The sequence below is a fragment of the Nicotiana tabacum genome, chromosome 16, assembly GCF_000715075.1.
Source record: "Nicotiana tabacum cultivar K326 chromosome 16, ASM71507v2, whole genome shotgun sequence".
In the NCBI taxonomy this organism is placed as follows: domain Eukaryota; kingdom Viridiplantae; phylum Streptophyta; class Magnoliopsida; order Solanales; family Solanaceae; genus Nicotiana; species Nicotiana tabacum.
This window is the reverse complement of record NC_134095.1, coordinates 25,363,707-25,381,387: the sequence shown is the minus strand read 5'-3', so window position 1 is coordinate 25,381,387 and position 17,681 is coordinate 25,363,707. Positions and strand designations below refer to the sequence as shown.

At 32.3% G+C, this 17,681-nt stretch overlaps 1 long non-coding RNA gene across 1 annotated transcript; it reads left to right on the top strand.

Annotated features, from left to right (window-relative positions):
* The first annotated feature begins 14,796 nt into the window (after positions 1-14,796).
* On the top strand, positions 14,797-17,433 carry LOC107793102 (uncharacterized). Its single transcript, XR_001649640.2, has 3 exons — positions 14,797-14,952; positions 15,191-15,265; positions 17,028-17,433. It is a non-coding gene; the product is annotated as an uncharacterized LOC107793102 (long non-coding RNA).
* Positions 17,434-17,681: the final 248 nt, after the last annotated feature.

The following is a 17,681-nucleotide window of genomic DNA, read 5'->3' as shown; positions in this document are numbered from 1 at the left end:
CTTATCCTTACAATTTTAGAGCATTTCAACGGTAGATTTACCTCAAACCATCAGACCGTCAGAACTTTACTTAATGGACTTAGATGTAAGACCCTTAGTGAGTTTAGATGGTATAAAGATACTTTTATGAGTAGAGTTATGGAACTACCCGAGAATAGATATGAACACTGGAAAGCCAAGTTTATAGACGGCCTCCCTTCCTTATTTGCTGAAAGAGTAAGGAATGTGTTAAAAGGTAGTTGCGGAGAGATTCTGTATAATAATTATACATATGGTAAGCTTATAGGTGTTTGTACAGAAGAAGGTCTTAAATTATGTAATGAGCTAAGACTTTCTAGACAGCTTAAGATAGATAAGCTTAAAGAAAGGTCCCAAGTAGGTGACTTTTGTACCCAGTTTGGTTTACCCGGAACTTCCACTCAAAATAGGAAGAAGAAAACCAAATATAATAGGTACCCTAACCCGGATAGCCCGTATAAGAAAAAGAGGTCTAGATATAGGCCTAAGGAAGAACGTGATACTAGAAAAGCGAACAGGAAATCTACTCGATTTGCGAAGAATAGATCCAAACGTGATCTCGCTGATATTAAGTGTTATAAGTGTGGAAAGTTTGGTCATATTTCTCCAAACTGCAAGCTGCAAAAGCTAAAAACCTTAGAACTCGATGATGAGTTACACGATAAGGTTTATGGCTTGTTATACACTTCGGGATCAGAATCTGACTATTACTCAGAGACTGAATCTGAAGCTGAAGTTGAGTTAATTGATTTTTCTGATAAAAAAAATGTAGATATTTCTTGCACTACATGCAAAAATGATATTTGTGCTTGTGATAGTGATGAATTTTATAAATTGAAATCACAATTTGATGGTCTTAATATAAAAACTATTACATCTGACAATGTAATAGAACTTTTAAAAGAAGTTACTGATGAAAAACTTCGTGAAAAAATTATTACTTTAGCTGCTAGTTCAAGTTCTAGTAGTTCAAGATCTGTTGAAAAATACAAAAACGAATTTGAACACTTTGCACCATATTCTTTATCTGAAATAAATAGAAGACTTCAAAAGTCCACTACTCCTAGTCGAGATACTTCTTTTGATGATTTAAAAGAAGAAATAGAAAATTTGAAAAGAGATATTAAGTCTCTTAAGCAAAATCAAATGATTTGTGATCACCGTATTACTCAAATTGAGACAAATAATTCTCTACCTGAATCTTCGACTAAAGGATTTTCTGATTTTTCTAATGATAAAGGAAAAGAAATTTCTGATGAAAAATCTGATTTATTTTTAGGTATGATGCAAATTATTACTGCACACAAATGGTATATTAAATGTACTATTTTGATTGATAATAATTTTTCTATAACGGATATAGCTATGATTGATAGTGGTGCAGATGTAAGCTGCATTCAGGAAGGATTGATTCCTACTAGATATTTTCAAAAGACTACTCATTTGGTGAAATCCGCTTCTGGTCATGCTTTAGATATAGAGTACAAATTGCCTAATACTCATATTTGCCAGAATAAAGTCTGTATTCCACATTTCTTCTTTTTGGTAAAAAACCAGTTATACCCTCCAATCATACTTGGAACACCTTTTATTAATGCTATTTATCCGTTTAATAATATAGATGAACATGGTTTTTCTGCTAATTATCAAGATAAAAAGATAAGCTATTCCTTTGTTACAGATCCCGTAACTAGAGATATTAATGCCTTGATTAATATGAAACAAAGGCATGTTGATTCATTACAATTAGAAATTCTTAGTATGAATATATTCGATACTATACAATCTGCAAAAGTTCAGCAGAAGATTAAATTGATTGCTGAAAAAATGGCCGTTGATGTTTGCGCCGATCACCCTAGTGCCTTTTGGAACAGGAAAAGGCATATTGTAACTCTTCCATACGAAGAAACCTTCTCTGAGGATGATATTCCTACTAAATCTCGACCTTGCCAGATGAATGCTGAGCTAGTTGAATTCTGCAAAAACGAGATTGATAGTTTGTTACAAAAGGGTTTGATAAAACCCTCAAAATCTCCTTGGTCATGTTCTGCCTTTTATGTTAATAATGCGGCAGAAAAGGAACGAGGTATTCCTCGCTTAGTTATAAATTATAAACCATTAAATAAACATCTAAAATGGATTAGGTATCCTATCCCTAATAAAAGGGACTTGCTATCTAGGTTATATGACGCCAATATATTTTCAAAATTTGATTTAAAATCTGGTTATTGGCAAATTCAAATATTTAAAGAGCATACTTATAGAACTGCTTTCAATGTTCCATTTGGACAATATGAATGGAATGTTATGCCATTTGGTTTAAAAAATGCCCCTTCTGAATTTCAAAAAATTATGAATGATATTTTTAACCCATATTTGAATTTTATCATCGTTTATATTGACGACATATTAGTATTTTCCAAAACTTTGGAGATGCATATCAAGCATCTTGATATTTTCAAGAAAATTGTTATACAAAACGGTTTAGTAATTTCTAAATCTAAGATGAGTCTATTCCAAACAAATGTTCGTTTTCTAGGTCATAATATTTGCCAGGGAAAAATTACCCCAATACAAAGATCTATTGATTTTGCCTCAAAATTTCCTGATGTTATCACTGACAGGACTCAATTACAAAGATTTTTGGGAAGTCTGAATTATATATCCCCTTTTTATAAAAGTTTGTCACGAGATCTAGCCCCTCTATACGATCGGCTGAAGAAAGATCATAAACACCCTTGGACTAACCAACATACTGAGTTAGTCAAAAGTATTAAAGGGCGTGTTAAATCTTTACCTTGTTTAACCCTTGCCAATCCTACTTGGCAAAAGATTATCGAGACAGATGCGTCTAATGTTGGATATGGAGGGATTTTGAAACAAGTAAATCTCAATAATAAGAGTGAATACTTAATAAGATTTCACTCTGGTAAATGGACCGAAGCCCAGAAGAAATACGCTACTGTGGCGCATGAAATGTTAACAATTGTTAAGTGTGTATTAAAATTTCAAGACGACTTATACAACCAAAAGTTTTTGATAAAAACTGATGCTCAATCTGTTAAATACATGTTTGACAAAGATTTTAAGCACGATGCTTCAAAATTAATATTTGCTAGATGGCAGGCTCAGCTAGCACCTTTCGATTTTGAAATACAATACAAAAAAGGAATTGATAATTCCCTTCCGGATTTTCTATCCCGGGAATATTTAGAATAAATTATGAATTATTATACCATGTTTTTTGATGATAAGGTACTGATCACTATTCTTAAAGTGATTAAATTAAATAGAGACTTACAAGAAGTTATACTTGATATTATTATGGCTGACATTATTAAAACAAGGGAAGAAGAACACTCTAATTTTCAAGAAGTTATTGATATTCTTCAGTTAATTGAAAATGTGTGTCCCTTCGGTCAAGATGATATCAGCACTAGAATTATGCTATCCTTTTTAATTAATAATTATTTGCAATCACTTTTTTAATAATGATTTGCAATTTCCGCAGAATGGACCCTTCATGGGTCACCAGGGGCAGAGGTAGGGGAAGATCTTCCCCTAGTAGGACTTATTCTCAGGGATCGTCATACGGATCCTCATCAAACTCTCCAGTAATACAAAGAGGAAAAAAGAGTTTGATAAACTCAAAGGTGCCGCATACAGGAGAGTCCTCAGGACATTCTATACATCTGGAAGATATTCCAGAAGATAGTCCGTTATATGGACATCTGCAGGCTTATTTAGCATCCAAAAAGCAAAGTGATACTTTTGCTTCAATTGCTAAAGAGGAAGATAATGACGATATCAAGTCATATGAAAAGTTACCAAAGAGAGAAATGATATTTCTCCTTGAAAACTCTGAGATTCAGAGAAAAGAAGAACCGTGGAAAATATTTCAGAGATATCTGATTAATGGATTATACTATCCGGGTGAATCATATAAAACCCGCACCTATTATGAAACTATCCTGATCAGTACAGGTAGTGCAGAATTCCAGCACTTTTCGGGTTATAACACGAATGAAAATGTTTATAACTTTTCAAAAGTCATTATCAAACAGATTATATCTGTTGAAGAATGGGGTATTTCAACAATGAAAGAAAGGCAGATAAGCCTTAATAAATCACCTATGAATTTCACTTATTGGGATTATATTCAAGCATTTGATAGGGTGCTTTATTATAACAATGAGAGACATAAGCATACTTGGTTTATCAAAGTATGCGCAAAGGTATTTACAGGACCTATCCCTAACTGGTTTTTAAACTGGTGGTCATACCACGGTCCTACTACCAAGATTTTGCCCGAACCATTTCTAAAGTTATACAAAGAATGGACAAAAGCTTCGCCGTTCTTAACAGATTTATATCACGCAGATCATATCTGCTATCTAGAAAAAATTGATCAGATTTACTTCTTTATTGAATTTTCTATCCCCTGGATCCATAAATGGACCCCGGAAATGGGTTATACGGAAGAACAAATCCCTTGTTTATATAGGGTATTCTACAACAATTTTTGGGACAAATTGATGAAAGCTGATCCCAAAACAAAGACGTTATACGGCCAAGAATTATTAGATTCTATAAAAACACAAATTCATTTATATGTGACAGCCCCTCAAAAAAGGATAGTAGAAGAAAGCACTGTTAAACATATTGCTCGGAGAATATCAATCCAAGATGGAGATAAAATGGATTTGATAAATCAATACTTAGAAGGATTGAAAAGAAATCTGCTCCAATCCCTAGATCAGTGTGAAAAATCAGACACTTCAATGAGAAGTGAGACGAGTGGTGATGACCTCGTAGAAGATACTCAACCTATACAGCCAGAAATGATATTATCTGACAGAGAAATCGACAAGGTGGAAGAATTCCTCCAACAGATGCAAAATATGGATAAAAAGAAGACTTGACAGCTTATCAGCCGCCAGGACCCACTTAAACAGTAGATACACTGTTCATCAACAGTAGAAACACTGTTTATCTACAGTAAAAACACTGTGTAGGGACCCAGATATGGGACCCATTTTACTATTCAAGATTCTTTTTTCTTGTTATTTAAGAATGCTTCTTCATTTGAAGAACAAGAAGGCTGGAACCCCCCTCTCTCTCTACTTTCTCTCTCCTCTCTCTCTCTCAACCAACCCCCTTTGTAAACACTTAGTTCATAGCTTAGTTTGTAAATCGAGTTCAAGAATTAATAAAAGTTTTGAAGTTCATCTTCAGGGCCTTGCTTCTCGGCCTACAAGGTACATATTTATTCTTCTTTTAAGTATTTTTAGTATCTCTCCCTAGCCGTGACTATGTCCGGCTAAACGGATTCATATCTATGTTGAAGCACTAATTTCTCTTGCATATTAACCATGAAGAATCCAGACTCTTTCAAAATATAAAGAAATTGTAATATAGTTTCTTGATTTGGTTCCAAGATGGTGGTACAGTCGGCTCTGGTACTACTCTTATTGGCTTTGCCTTAGTGGCTACGTCTAGCCAGCTGTGACATTAAAGCCCGCTGAAGTTGTCGAAAGGGCTACCTCTTTCACAGTTAGAACTGCTAGACACATGGGCTCAATAAGAGTATGTATCGGGCTTAGACAGGCCCCTTGCTTGGGTAAAAGGATATAGATCCTTCCATACAGTCATTAAACTATAATAGAATTTCCGTATATTTCGAATCCTTATTGGTCGTGCGGACTACCGCCAACCTTTAAAGTGTACTAAAGCAGCTAGATCTGGATGGCCGTGCGGACTACCGCCCGCCTACCTAGATCCTGGCGTTCGTTATAAACCAAGGAACAAAATACATAATTTGATTATGTAAGGCACAAGTTTCATAAAATTCTTGAGATATATTATTCAAATCCTCTTTACTATAAGTATCAAAAAACCATGTTTTAAACTGGTTCCATTTTTCACTAAAAAATTCTTTTTGAATATAAATACGGGCCCTAGAACCTGGGCTAAAATCAATTTGGTGTGGAATCATTAAATATTATTGGGGTCGAAATCCATCTCGGATAGAGAAGGAATATCCTTATCTGAAATATTGTCATTATCTTGAACAATATTTGTTTGAGGGTTAATCTTAACCCTTTCAACCCTCTTAACCTTGGAATCAGGCTTATCGCTAGCAATAGTGTGTAAAGAAGTCGCACGATTGCGAGCTGGACCGTAAACTGGTTCAACAGGGGAAATATGTTGCATAGCAGGTAGAAGTCTGTTATTAGAAAAAGAATGTCTATTATAAATAGTAGACTTATCATCAAATTGAATACAAATCCTTAAAGTAGATAATAATTTGAAATAAATCCTATAGGACAGACATATAAGTTCAGAACCAGGCGCATAATTATAACCATGCGTTTTCACATTTAAAGTTAAAGCATCAAGAATATTAACATCAGAAAGAGATAGTTGCAAATTGGGTTGAGTATTAAAATATACTGGACCATAGGCCACTGTAGATTCTATCGAACCCATTAGAGACTGTCTGAAATTCAGATTTCTAGCATCTCTAAGAGCTGCTAAGAAGGTCTCTGGTAACCCTTTAAGGGTTAAAGGTTTAAAAGCAATTTGAACCATACCAATATGCACATAATGGTAATGATGTTTATATAAATCTATATCATGCTTGTTTAACAAACGAATAGTTTGTTCAGACGAATTTAATGCTAAAGACTGTTCAGTCGTTTTTATCAATTGTTTAGAAGAAAGTTTATCAAACCAACCATAATCATAAATGGTTTTTATAGAAACTTTAGGAATTGTCCATTTATGGATCCAGGGGATAGAAAATTCAATAAAGAAGTAAATCTGATCAATTTTTTCTAGATAGCAGATATGATCTGCGTGATATAAATCTGTTAAGAACGGCGAAGCTTTTGTCCATTCTTTGTATAACTTTAGAAATGGTTCGGGCAAAATCTTGGTAGTAGGACCGTGGTATGACCACCAGTTTAAAAACCAGTTAGGGATAGGTCCTGTAAATACCTTTGCGCATACTTTGATAAACCAAGTATGCTTATGTCTCTCATTGTTATAATAAAGCACCCTATCAAATGCTTGAATATAATCCCAATAAGTGAAATTCATAGGTGATTTATTAAGGCTTATCTGCCTTTCTTTCATTGTTGAAATACCCCATTCTTCAACAGATATAATCTGTTTGATAAAAATTCATAGGTGATTTATTAAGGCTTATCTGCCTTTCTTTCATTGTTGAAATACCCCATTCTTCAACAGATATAATCTGTTTGATAATGACTTTTGAAAAGTTATAAACATTTTCATTCGTGTTATAACCCGAAAAGTGCTGGAATTCTGCACTACCTGTACTGATCAGGATAGTTTCATAATAGGTGCGGGTTTTATATGATTCACCCGGATAGTATAATCCATTAATCAGATATCTCTGAAATATTTTCCACGGTTCTTCTTTTCTCTGAATCTCAGAGTTTTCAAGGAGAAATATCATTTCTCTCTTTGGTAACTTTTCATATGACTTGATATCGTCATTATCTTCCTCTTTAGCTATTGAAGCAAAAGTATCACTTTGCTTTTTGGATGCTAAATAAGCCTGCAGATGTCCATATAACGGACTATCTTCTGGAATATCTTCCAGATGTATAGAATGTCCTGAGGACTCTCCTGTATGCGGCACCTTTGAGTTTATCAAACTCTTTTTTCCTCTTTGTATTACTGGAGAGTTTGATGAGGATCCGTATGACGATCCCTGAGAATAAGTCCTACTAGGGGAAGATCTTCCCCTACCTCTACCCCTGGTGACCCATGAAGGGTCCATTCTGCGGAAATTGCAAATCATTATTAAAAAAGTGATTGCAAATCATTATTAATTAAAAAGGATAGCATAATTCTAGTGCTGATATCATCTTGACCGAAGGGACACACATTTTCAATTAACTGAAGAATATCAATAACTTCTTGAAAATTAGAGTGTTCTTCTTCCCTTGTTTTAATAATGTCAGCCATAATAATATCAAGTATAACTTCTTGTAAGTCTCTATTTAATTTAATCACTTTAAGAATAGTGATCAGTACCTTATCATCAAAAAACATGGTATAATAATTCATAATTTATTCTAAATATTCCCGGGATAGAAAATCCGGAAGGGAATTATCAATTCCTTTTTTGTATTGTATTTCAAAATCGAAAGGTGCTAGCTGAGCCTGCCATCTAGCAAATATTAATTTTGAAGCATCGTGCTTAAAATCTTTGTCAAACATGTATTTAACAGATTGAGCATCAGTTTTTATCAAAAACTTTTGGTTGTATAAGTCGTCTTGAAATTTTAATACACACTTAACAATTGTTAACATTTCATGCGCCACAGTAGCGTATTTCTTCTGGGCTTCGGTCCATTTACCAGAGTGAAATCTTATTAAGAATTCACTCTTATTATTGGGATTTACTTGTTTCAAAATCCCTCCATATCCAACATTAGACGCATCTGTCTCGATAATCTTTTGCCAAGTAGGATTGGCAAGGGTTAAACAAGGTAAAGATTTAACACGCCCTTTAATACTTTTGACTAACTCAGTATGTTGGTTAGTCCAAGGGTGTTTATGATCTTTCTTCAGCCGATCGTATAGAGGGGCTAGATCTCGTGACAAACTTTTATAAAAAGGGGATATATAATTCAGACTTCCCAAAAATCTTTGTAATTGAGTCCTGTCAGTGATAACATCAGGAAATTTTGAGGCAAAATCAATAGATCTTTGTATTGGGGTAATTTTTCCCTGGCAAATATTATGACCTAGAAAACGAACATTTATTTGGAATAGACTCATCTTAGATTTAGAAATTACTAAACCGTTTTGTATAACAATTTTCTTGAAAATATCAAGATGCTTGATATGCATCTCCAAAGTTTTGGAAAATACTAATATGTCGTCAATATAAACGATGATAAAATTCAAATATGGGTTAAAAATATCATTCATAATTTTTTGAAATTCAGAAGGGGCATTTTTTAAACCAAATGGCATAACATTCCATTCATATTGTCCAAATGGAACATTGAAAGCAGTTCTATAAGTATGCTCTTTAAATATTTGAATTTGCCAATAACCAGATTTTAAATCAAATTTTGAAAATATATTGGCGTCATATAACCTAGATAGCAAGTCCCTTTTATTTGGGATAGGATACCTAATCCATTTTAGATGTTTATTTAATGGTTTATAATTTATAACTAAGCGAGGAATACCTCGTTCCTTTTCTGCCGCATTATTAACATAAAAGGCAGAACATGACCAAGGAGATTTTGAGGGTTTTATCAAACCCTTTTGTAACAAACTATCAATCTCGTTTTTGCAGAATTCAACTAGCTCAGCATTCATCTGGCAAGGTCGAGATTTAGTAGGAATATCATCCTCAGAGAAGGTTTCTTCGTATGGAAGAGTTACAATATGCCTTTTCCTGTTCCAAAAGGCACTAGGGTGATCGGCGCAAACATCAACGGCCATTTTTTCAGCAATCAATTTAATCTTCTGCTGAACTTTTGCAGATTGTATAGTATCGAATATATTCATACTAAGAATTTCTAATTGTAATGAATCAACATGCCTTTGTTTCATATTAATCAAGGCATTAATATCTCTAGTTACGGGATCTGTAACAAAGGAATAGCTTATCTTTTTATCTTGATAATTAGCAGAAAAACCATGTTCATCTATATTATTAAACGGATAAATAGCATTAATAAAAGGTGTTCCAAGTATGATTGGAGGGTATAACTGGTTTTTTACCAAAAAGAAGAAATGTGGAATACAGACTTTATTCTGGCAAATATGAGTATTAGGCAATTTGTACTCTATATCTAAAGCATGACCAGAAGCGGATTTCACCAAATGAGTAGTCTTTTGAAAATATCTAGTAGGAATCAATCCTTCCTGAATGCAGCTTACATCTGCACCACTATCAATCATAGCTATATCCGTTATAGAAAAATTATTATCAATCAAAATAGTACATTTAATATACCATTTGTGTGCAGTAATAATTTGCATCATACCTAAAAATAAATCAGATTTTTCATCAGAAATTTCTTTTCCTTTATCATTAGAAAAATCAGAAAATCCTTTAGTCGAAGATTCAGGTAGAGAATTATTTGTCTCAATTTGAGTAATACGGTGATCACAAATCATTTGATTTTGCTTAAGAGACTTAATATCTCTTTTCAAATTTTCTATTTCTTCTTTTAAATCATCAAAAGAAGTATCTCGACTAGGAGTAGTGGACTTTTGAAGTCTTCTATTTATTTCAGATAAAGAATATGGTGCAAAGTGTTCAAATTCGTTTTTGTATTTTTCAACAGATCTTGAACTACTAGAACTTGAACTAGCAGCTAAAGTAATAATTTTTTCACGAAGTTTTTCATCAGTAACTTCTTTTAAAAGTTCTATTACATTGTCAGATGTAATAGTTTTTATATTAAGACCATCAAATTGTGATTTCAATTTATAAAATTCATCACTATCACAAGCACAAATATCATTTTTGCATGTAGTGCAAGAAATATCTACATTTTTATTATTATCAGAAAAATCAATTAACTCAACTTCAGCTTCAGATTCAGTCTCTGAGTAATAGTCAGATTCTGATCCCGAAGTGTATAACAAGCCATAAACCTTATCGTGTAACTCATCATCGAGTTCTAAGGTTTTTAGCTTTTGAAGCTTGCAGTTTGGAGAAATATGACCAAACTTTCCACACTTATAACACTTAATATCAGCGAGATCACGTTTGGATCTATTCTTCGCAAATCGAGTAGATTTCCTGTTCGCTTTTCTAGTATTACGTTCTTCCTTAGGCCTATATCTAGACCTCTTTTTCTTATACGGGCTATCCGGGTTAGGGTACCTATGATATTTGGTTTTCTTCTTCCTATTTTGAGTGGAAGTTCCGGGTAAACCAAACTGGGTACAAAAGTCACCTACTTGGGACCTTTCTTTAAGCTTATCTATCTTAAGCTGTCTAGAAAGTCTTAGCTCATTACATAATTTAAGACCTTCTTCTGTACAAACACCTATAAGCTTACCATATGTATAATTATTATACAGAATCTCTCCGCAACTACCTTTTAACACATTCCTTACTCTTTCAGCAAATAAGGAAGGGAGGTCGTCTATAAACTTGGCTTTCCAGTGCTCATATCTATTCTCGGGTAGTTCCATAACTCTACTCATAAAAGTATCTTTATACCATCTAAACTCACTAAGGGTCTTACATCTAAGTCCATTAAGTAAAGTTCTGACGGTCTGATGGTTTGAGGTAAATCTACCGTTGAAATGCTCTAAAATTGTAAGGATAAGAGTATAAACTGCATCTTCTCTACCCACTACTAGAGCCATACCTATGTTATCAACCCCTTCGTCGGTTGCCGTAGCATTTATAACGAACGCCTCCCCTTCGTCGGTTGCCGTAGCATTTATAACGAACGCCTTTTCTTCTACAGATAAATGATTATCCCACCAGCCACGAAGTTGGCCAGTAAATCCTGCAATAATCATTTTGCAAATGGTTCTATCTGTATTTTTAACACTTTTACAGATAGTCGAATACATGAGCATTCTGTGTACGAGAATGGTTAATTGTCTATCAGTTAGACCATCAAGATTCCATTCATAAATTTCGGAACCGTTATAAGACGTATTAGTCTGATTCCAATCTCGTTCCTCAATCAACACATCTTGAGGAGTAGGACGGGGATAATAATAGGTCTGCATTCTTGGTTTATCAGCATACCTATGATTTTGTTTAACAATCCCTTTGAGTTTATTAAACTCTGACCAAGTCTCAGTTTTATAATCAGAAACGGTCTCCATTTTATCAGCAAAGTTTTTTGATATATCAATAGGTCTAATATTTAAACCAGAAAGCTTTTTATCTAAAAGCTGAGCTAAGTCATCAAGAGATTTAAATTTAAAATCCTGGATCTCAGGAGGTCTTTGAATATGAGTAAGAATGTTTTGATCAACTGTTTTACTTCCTGAAGTGGAGGCAATATCAGTTGGTCCTTTCTTAGTACCCATTTCTTTTATTAAAATAGTCAAATCATCAAGTTTTTTATCAAGAGAACCAATATGTTCTCCTAAAATTTTTACATATAAACCCAAATAATTGTTTTGAGAAATCAATTTATTAATTTCTGCAATACTAATAGCTGCCACATTATCATCATCTCTTGATGGAATTATTTAATATACCAGAACATAGCTTAGTTTCTGGAATACTTAATAAGATTTCACTCTGGTAAATGGACCGAAGCCCAGAAGAAATACGCTACTGTGGCGCATGAAATGTTAACAATTGTTAAGTGTGTATTAAAATTTCAAGACGACTTATACAACCAAAAGTTTTTGATAAAAACTGATGCTCAATCTGTTAAATACATGTTTGACAAAGATTTTAAGCACGATGCTTCAAAATTAATATTTGCTAGATGGCAGGCTCAGCTAGCACCTTTCGATTTTGAAATACAATACAAAAAAGGAATTGATAATTCCCTTCCGGATTTTCTATCCCGGGAATATTTAGAATAGATTATGAATTATTATACCATATTTTTTGATGATAAGGTATTGATCACTATTTTTTTATTATTTTCATTTTTTATATATATTTAAATTCAAAAAAATAACCAATAATTAATTATTAACTAAATAATAAATTTAGTAACTAATTATGTCATGTGGCTTTTTTTTAAGCTGCCACTTGAATTAACGAAAGCGCTTTTTCCTTTCCTTTTAGTAATATATAGATTTCTCCTAAATCAGAGGCACGGACTAATAAGAAATCAAACTTTCTCCCCCACCCTCCCCTATACGTGAGGGATAATGGATTCCTTTTTAAGATTATAAAATAACTTTAATCTTTTTGTACATAACCATGCACTATTTCTTTAGTTCTACCTTCTCTAATCTGAAAAGTCAAGCCCAAACAGTCTGTTTTATGTTGTTTAAACTTGCAAACGCTTTGTACTTGCAATTAATAAAGATTAATTGGAAGGAAAAAGAATTTCTACATGGCAAGAAATAATATCATTCGTACACCAAGAAGATCATTTTTACTGTATTTGAAATGATAACACCAAAATAAATGACTCCTCAATGGTAAGTCGGTATTGTCACTGGATTACGGGTGATCTTTTGTTATTATCAATGTGATGCCATGTGGTTAATTGTGATACACTCAATAATATATGTTGTCATTTGATTACAGTTTTTCAGTTTTGTTAATTTTTTACACTATAACAACTTGGGTAAAATTTGATGCAACACAAATGTCTATTGTTAGAAGCGTCAGAAAATTTTCCTAAATAGGTAGATAGAGTATTCGTCGCCGAAGTGCTATATATAAGTTATGATGAGTCAGTTGGTTTAAATTAAATAGTAACTAACTAAGAGAGGAGAAGATATTAGAATTCTACCTAGATTGCCCTATCGTGTTTTCATTGTAATTCTTTTGCCTTTTTATTGTCTAATGAACTTGATGTTAACAAAGAAGTCATGGTGGATCAACAGAGAACATAGCTTGAATTCAGATAAAGTGTAATTTCAGAATCATATATATCTTTTTTTGCATTTTGTTACGGAGTTTCCCTTAATTATAATGCAAAATAAAGAACAAATAGAGAAAAGATTAAAATAACAAAAAAATTGTCATAAAGAAGAAAAAGAAAAGAAGGATTTAAGTTATTTAAATTTGAGACGAGAAAGTGTTTTTGTTTATTATGATAAGAAAGGTCATGTTGTGGATAAGGCCACATAATTCAAGTCTAATAGATAAAATAAAAAATTAATTTTTTTAAATAATTAAAATAAATTAGAGCCATTGAGAGGAGATTTATACAAAGAAATAGTTTATAAATAAAATAAAGTAAATATACAATATTCAAAAAGAGTATTGATAATTTAAATAATTTATGAATTCCGAGCAATATTTTTAAATAAAATAAATATTTATTTTAAGATTAAAATAATTACGATATCTATCTATATTATATTAAAGGATAATAACGAATAATAATATTAAATAAAGTAATGAGTTAATAAAGAGTCACATGAAAACATGATAATACTATATATTAGATGATAAACAAAGTGGTAGTAAGAATTTTGTTAAAATAATATGATCGAATGTGCTCAAACAACACATATCACAATAAAACATGTTTAGTATTCTTTAATATTGATAGCAAAAATGTAAGTACTAAAATCAAGGGGTCAGGTTGTTACAGATATAAAAAATAAAAAAAAATAGATTATCGATTATGACATTTGAAAAATAGTTTCATGTCCTTCTTCTAAATTGATATCTCATGATTATATATAATTTTTATCTGAAAGGTTTATATTTTAAACTTATTCCATATAATTCGAATAACCCAAGTCAGTTTTGACATGGTTTGTGTCCGCGCATCGCGCGTCCTAATACTAGTACTAGTTTATATATAATAGAAGAGGCAAAGAAATATTATAATGGCAAGTGCCATAACATTAAATTGACACATGTACTTTTTTTGGACAATTCTCCAATTCTGTTGGAGTTTCAAATTTATTTAAAAAAATGTTAAGATTTTTTAGAATTTTTAAATTTTCAAACAATAGAAACCATCAATAAAAATCACCAACTACTCCCACTTCCTCCATTCCCCCTCCTCACGTAAAGTTTTTAAACTTTAAAGGCAAGCAACAGTTAACTTCAAAGACAACATTACTCCGCACTAATAAGAAAATAGAAACCGTAAAGGTTAAAAAAAAAAACCTGAAATAATACCCACATTATGGACTATTCATCCCCACTCACTCCTTCATAAATGATTCTCCTCCTATTTTTTTACTTACGAACTTTGTTCAATGCGTGGGCTTAAAATTTTTGCAATTTCACATCTTCAATTCAAGGTATCCATAGTGATTCTATATTCGTGCACTAGGAAGTTCAATTTTGAAGTAAAATTTTGAATTGCTAAAAGTTCGTCGGCGACAATATTGTTAAACCATGGTTATGGATTCAAAATAATCGGTTCATAATTTCATCCAAAAAATGTGCTCCTTTTTTATTCGAAAAATTGTAGGTTCTGCATTTTAATTTTTATTAATTTACTTCTAAGTAGGTTTTGTTTGTTTTGTATTTTTGCAGCATTTTTCACAAGGAGGATCTGTGAGAGAATTCTTCTAATGTGATCGACGAAGGGAATATATATTCAGTAGTAAGGTAAGTTTTATTTTGCATATTTTCCCTTTATTTATCCAATTTGGGTATTATTCTTCTTATTCTATTGAGTTTAATAGTAGCAACTTTTTTGGATCTTCTTCTTTTTCTTCCTTTGGGCTAATTCTTTCAAGACCTTTGGCGAAAATCCTCTACACCACTATTTTTACCATTGCGCTAACTGCTAAGATCACTACTTCTACTTGCGGAACAAATTGAATAAAAGTTCAATATTAAAATTTCCATCCAATCGGACCTTCTTTTGGAAGAGTCTATTTCAATTCAACGGTGCAAGCTTATGTCATTTCCTAATAACATTAATAAAATTGATAAATAGATGACATTCTTTCCCTCTAACTTTAGTGTAGATATATAAAAGGATAAGAATACAAATAGGAAGAAGAATTTAATTTAATTGCTCATCAAAAATAATACAAAAATAATAATTATGATCATTATTAGTAGATTTATAACATATAATAAAAAAAACTTTGTCACGACCCAATTCTCGAACTCGTTCGTGATGGCGTCTCTCGTGAAGACAAGGCCAGCCAGACCAAAACGGAACACCTCTTTGAGCAGTTAATTATCATAAACAATAATAAAACATGATATAAAATCCATAATTTGCGGGATTTATGATAACAACATTAGAAACCATCCCGACACAGCCCAAATCGGGGTGTCACAAGTCATGAGTGTGAGCACACGATTTTTGCCTCATACGAATTACTCCAAAAGAATTCCCAAAATTAGATCTTTTCTTTAATTATGTGTTATTTTTAGGAATTATTGTGTGATTTCCCTGATTGGTCGCATATATTTATGTACATGTTTAATTTTGTTAATGCATTAAAAATAAAAAAAATATAGCATTTTCATTTGAGATTTAATTTTTACATTTTTTGGAATTAATTAATAATTAGATGTTTTACAAAAATGAAAATTCAAAAAAAAATATAACATATTTTTGTAATTTTAGTCAAATTGTGTGATTTTCTTTTAATTTGGCATTTAATTATTTGTGATAATTATTAGTTAGAATTAATTAGTATTTTTAAGTTAATTTGGTGTTTTATAATTAATTAGGATTTTAGTTTTAATTGTTGAAAAGAAAAAGGAAAAGAAAATTGAAAAGGAAAAGAGAATAAGAAGAGGAAAATCTAGTTGGGCCAATTTAGCCAGGCCCAAAACCAAAACTCAGCCAAACCCATTGAGAATAAGAAAAGGAAAATCTGGTTGGGCCAATTTACTAATTGAGAAGCTCCTAATAGTGGTAGGGTAGTATTTGCATTATCAAATTAACTAAAAGCACTAATTGAGTGGACAATTAAGTGGATGATTAAAGAAATGAAAAGTTGAATTGGTAGTGAAGAATGCACTAATTGAATGCTCATTTAAGGGAGCTGAAAATCAGATTAGAGAAGAAAAAAGAAGGAGGCGGAGAGAGCGGTATACACTCGATATACACTCTGGATACACTGGATATACAGGGGCAGAATTCATTTTGGAGAGAGTAAAAAAGATAGAACCAAATTTTCTGAAATATTGAGAGCGGAAAAACACCAGAGAGAGTTCAAATCTAGAAAGAGAAAACAAAGAGAGATTTTCGAACTATTTTACTTCTCCATTTTTACTGGTTTTCTCCGTGTTGCTGGGATTTCTGGATTGAGGTGTTGAAGCTACTGTGTTGGGCTTTCTGCTGTTGTATTTTGCTGTTTGTTGTTGCTGATTGCTTACCCCATTTTTCTGTTCTACATACCAGGTACATGTCCTGAAACTCGATGTATGTAAATATCCAGTTGAAAATGAATGAAGTGGAGGCCTATTGTTGTTGAAGTGGAGGCCTATTGTTGATTTACTGCTTTCATTATACTGTAATAACCGTACTGATGGACTATTAATTATAAGTTTGTGCATTTGAACCGTTAAGTGTGTGTTAGATATTTAGAAATGCATATGAGTTTAGTTGAGTATTCGTTGTAATAATTCCATGCTGGACTAACAGAATAGTTTCTATTAGTTTAGTTAATTTCCGGTTTTTCTAGATCTGTATAAATGGTATTTTCAAGCTGTGATTAATTAGGCTGTAGACTGTTAAAGTAGTGTGATACTTCTTCTGAATCATGGGAGCTTTATATTTAGTAGTGATGATGTGAGTTAATCTATAATTCTGAGTTTGAGTGGTTGTGTGTGGGTTCGAAATCAGAAAGTTAAAAGTAGATATGAGATATGTAATTCGTAAGGTTAATTTAGGAAATCCATTTTCGTCCAGCATCCTTAATTCTCGAGTTTCAATTCTCATATGTGGTCACGTTAGTGTTTAATCAAAGTTCATGAGTCAGCATTTTAATAAAAATGAGTCATAGTAGGGAATTTGAAATTTGAATGCACCATGTTTGAAATTGTGATCATAGGC